The sequence below is a fragment of the Octopus sinensis genome, linkage group LG6 (assembly GCF_006345805.1).
Source record: "Octopus sinensis linkage group LG6, ASM634580v1, whole genome shotgun sequence".
Classification (NCBI taxonomy): domain Eukaryota; kingdom Metazoa; phylum Mollusca; class Cephalopoda; order Octopoda; family Octopodidae; genus Octopus; species Octopus sinensis.
In genome coordinates this window covers 13,455,551-13,460,550 of record NC_043002.1, presented here as the reverse complement: position 1 = coordinate 13,460,550, position 5,000 = coordinate 13,455,551, and the positions used below count along the sequence as shown (strand labels likewise).

The window sequence follows — 5,000 nt, the reverse complement described above, 5'->3', positions numbered from 1 at the left end:
TCTTTGCAAAATCATTGACTTTATACTTCTACTGCCACTCCTCTCAAGCACCTCCACATTACTATTGGCCATTTTCCAGTTTATCCCCCAGAATTTTTCTCAGACAATCTTGATGAAATCGTTCCAATTGCCTTACCTGCCTACGGTAAACAACCCATGCCTCACTTCCATTTGGCAAAAATGGGAGGACGCATGTGTTATATACCTTCACTTTAATTTGTGAAGATATATTATGTTGTTTCCACAGACGCCAATGAAGCCTACCAAAATCACTACTAGCCTTGCTGATTCTGTATAAAATTTCATCAAGACCAGCAGTGCTCAAGGTACTTCCTAAATAAATAAATCTAGGTACAGTCTCCAACCTTTGACCATTCACAGTCATAAAAGGTTCCACATACATCTTGGAGGGATCGGGTTGGTACATTATAACATTTTTTTTTCGCATTCACAGTGTACTGCATATCTTTCTGAGAATGTGCCAACAGGTCACAATCATCTGCCTACAGAAACTCAACAAGGTGAGAATGCAGAACTTTCGTTTTGGCACAGAGCCTTTTGAAATTGAACAGTTTTCCTGTTGTCCTATATCTTATATAGACCCCTTCAGGGCAATCTTTAAAAGCTATTTGAAAGACTATTGCGAAATATATAGCAAACAGCGTAGGAGCAGGAATATCACCTTGCTTTACACCATTTTCAATAGACATTGGATCTGATAAGGTACCTCCAACATTAACTCCATCTTGTCATGAAATTGCCTAAGCATTCTCACGAAGTTTTCAGGGCATCCTAGTTTTTTAGGATCTCCCAAAGTGCAATTCTATTGATAGAATCAAACGCTTTTGTTAGGTCAATGAAAACCTTGTATAAGTCCATATCCTGTTCGATGCACGTCTCTTGCAACTGTCTAGCTGAAAATATCATATCCATAGTACTACTACTATCCGTAAACCCACATTGCCATTCTGGTTGAACATTATCAGCTATGTGCAGAAGGAATCAATCCAGTATTACCCTACAGAGGACATTTCCAGCAACAGCTAACAGACAGATGCCACGATAATTATGACAGATATCCTTTCCACTTTAGATTTATATAATATCTCTATAGTTGCATCACGCCAATCCGGGGGAGTCCCTTCACTTTGCAAAACTTTCTGAATCACATCCGTCAACATTGCACAAAGATGACCACCACCATATTTATATTTCTATGCACCTAGTCCATCCATACCAGGGGCCTTTCCATTGTTCAATTTCCTGATTGCTGCTTTTATTTCAGCCAGGTTTGGAACTTCTGCTACAAGATGTTTTATTGGTCTCTCGGGTATATTATCAAGAAAGGAGAGATCAACTTCAGTGCGTCTATTGAGCAACTCATGAAAATATTCTTTCCATCTCCCAACAATATCTTTAGGATTTGTTAATAATTCTGTGCCATCCTTGCTCCGAAGCGGCGCAACCTTTGATGAAACTGATCTAAAAACTTCTTTCAAGAGAGAGTAAAAAAGTTGGGAATTGCTAGCATTTGAAGCTTCTTGGATTTCATCGCATCTATCACTCCACCAGTTTTCCTTCATCATCTGTAGCTTCCTCTGCACTGCTGCTTTTACAGCCTTAAAATATGTAGCCACTGTCCTGTTTGTTGACATGTCAGCGTTTTGCAACATGTTAAAAGCATTCCGCTTCTCTTCTAAGATAAGATTAACTTCATCATTATCGTCAAACCAATCTTGGTGTTTTTTTACAACAAAGACAAGAATGTTACTACAAATCTCGTACACTCTTTCTTTGAATGACTTCCAGCTTCCATCACAGGACAAATCATGTATCTCACACACAAACTCACTGCGTACTGACGGAGTCTTAAGTTTATTGACGTCAATCCGTTTAGGTAATTTGTCATTATTTGCTCTAAAGTATAGGCTTGACAACAAAATTGAACTCGGCATGCGAAAGCCTATGGTCATCCTCTGCATCCCGCATCACTCGTACAATAGCAAAGTCCCTATTATCTCGTTTCCATGCCGTTTTATACTTATTCGTTAGTCGAAACATTGTATTCATGACACACAAATCCATCTCTACGCACATTTGTAACAGTTGCAAACCATTACTGTTGGAAGTTCCAGCCCCAACGAAAGATAGCTTAAATTGTGCTCTAAATGGAGGTGTAGTCAAATCCTATTTTATAGACTCAACCATGTTCTAAAATAATGTCGAAAGGTAAGCTACTATAAATCGGCACGAACTTTCCGGACAAGCCAATACTTTCTAGCAAGCCTGTCTATGTTCCCGTATATTTCAATTACGCACAAAATTTATGTCTGTGGTTTACTTGACGTTTAAGAGCGCGCAGTAATAGATTTTGATTGAATTTGGATTGGACGTTTTTCTATATTTATGTCCAGGAGTGGGGGGGGGGGTAAAATTATAAAAGTTGCAGAAATATTGTTTTGCGACCGGGTTTCTGACATTGGTTGAATGTAGAAGAGAGATAACAAGATCTTTCTTTTGTGTTCTTACGTTTCCTTTAACTAGGCTGCGTATGTTCGTGCAATTATTAAAGAGTTATTTTGTCATTCTTCATTTGACTGCCGCGGCTATGCTAAGTCGCTGGCTTGAAGAGTTTAGTTGAGCAAATCCATCCTTTACCCACGTACTTAAGTATGGTATTTACTCTCTCGGATTTCTTGTTGCCGAACAATTACGTTATAAAGACGTGAACGAAAGAACACAGGTTAAGTGGAGTGAGGAGGGGGGCAAACGTAAAAACGTGCAAAGGATGCACATACATACATGCATACATATACACACATACATACATACATATGTACATACATGCATACATACGCACATATATATATACATACACACACATACATAAGGAGCACTCCGTCGGTTGCGACGACGAGGGTCCCAGCTGATACGATCAACGGAACAGCTTGCTCGTGAAATTAACGTGTAAGTGGCTGAGCACTCCACAAACACGTGTACCCTTAACGTAGTTCTCAGAGAGATTCAGCGAGACACAGAGTGTGACAAGGCTGACCCTTTGAAATACAGGTACTACTCATTTTTGCCAGCTGAGTGAACTGGAGCAACGTGAAATAAAGTATCTTGTTCAAGGACACAACGCGCCGCCGGGAATCGAATTCACGACCTTACGATCATGAGCCGAATGCCCCCTAACCACTAAGCCACGCGCCTTCACATACATAGACATGCACGCACACACATCGATGCATTTGTTTTTGTAAATGCCTAAGTTCCACGTACTTTTCCATCTATTTAACCGTGAATTCCAAACAATCACTTCTGCGCAAATGAAACCACCATCCTTGTTACATCTAAGCATCATACACACAAACCATTGAAATATCACGCCAAATTTGTTCTAGAAAATAACCTTCAGTGGAATTGTGCCAATCTTGCCAATGTACTATCAAGAAATACCATCAGCTCAACCACTAAAAAACCGCATGTTCGTGTAACATGCAGCAAGAGACCTCAAGAGCATTTCAAATGCTAGACATATCCCAGATTTTTCAGAACATTCCAAAAAATTCCGTTTGACTGGCCTCAAATAAATATTCCTCATTCATCTTTCACTTGTTTCTTTCATTAGACTGCGGCCGTCTAATTTTAGTCGGATCAAGCGATCCAAATACATTTTTCCTTGCTTTGCTTTTTAAAGCCTGGTACTTATTCTATCGGACTCTTTTGCCGAATCCCTAGTTACGGGGACATAAACACACCAACATCGGTTGTCAAGCAGTGGCAGGGAACAGTCTCATATATATATATATATATATATATATATTATATATATATATACATACGTATATATATATACATACATATACATACGTATATATATATACATACATATACATACGTATATATATATATATATATATACATACATATATATATATATAAATATATATACGTATATATATACATACATATACATACGTATATATATACATACGTATATATATAAATATATATACGTATATATAAATATATATATATATATATATATTATATATATATATACATAAATATAAATATATATATATATATATATATACATACATATAAATATATATATTATATATATACATAAATATAAATATATATATATACATACATATATATAAACATAAACTTTTCTTTAAAATGTTAAGAGTAAAAGATATTTTATATGACACATTCTGCCAGTATACGAAATTTGAAAATGTTTAGTTACAAAAAAATATTTTCTTCATCTGCCGGTCAAAAGGTAAAGATCCTAGTTTACGCACGATCAGATTTCATAGTTTCATTTAAAATTGGCCAGGTATAAATTTATTGATCATGTCTGCATTTGGTGAAAATTTCAGAGTGCTCTGCTATTTTCCTTTGCGAAATCGGAATGACAGTCTGAGAAATGAACCCGACGAGCTGGAGTGACAGTTTCAGCGAGCGCCGCTGACCATTCTCCGCGGCAACGCCTGTGCAGTTATGTCCGAGAGGCGCAGCTGAATACACGATTTGAACTGAGATGTACAACCAGTTACCCGCTATCACCCACCTCTTTCCTTGTCTAATTCCGCTGTTTTTTCTTTGCTCCCTCGTTGAAGTAATTCTGTTTTAGTTTTGTTTCGATAATTCAATATTTTTTCATACATTTGTTGTTTTTAGTCGTTTTCTACGTTGAAAGGTCAAGTCTTTCTCGTAGTTATTTATCAGTGTTGAGCCACAAGATTGGTAACTTTTTGTTTCATAGAAGAAAAACTGAACTGATATCATTCACTGAATTAATTCATTCTTTATATAACAGAATTACGTCAAGTAAAATTCCACAATTTTAACAGCGCCACTGCTTTGCGTTTCTGCCCCGCCTCCTTCACATGACCGATGTTACTCCCATCTATCTCTCACTCTCACTCATGACGTCTTTCCTCCTACCTCACTTATTGCTTCTACTGTTGAAAGCTTAAAAGTAAATA

General features: G+C 37.1%; 1 long non-coding RNA gene across 1 annotated transcript in view; it reads right to left on the bottom strand.

The window, feature by feature from the left end:
- Window positions 1-5,000, bottom strand: part of LOC118763824 — an 11,075-nt gene that overhangs the window by 2,724 nt on the left and 3,351 nt on the right. The window contains exon 3 of the long non-coding RNA XR_004999574.1: window positions 4,540-4,547. This is a non-coding gene — a long non-coding RNA (uncharacterized LOC118763824). The remainder of the gene's footprint in view (window positions 1-4,539; window positions 4,548-5,000) is intronic.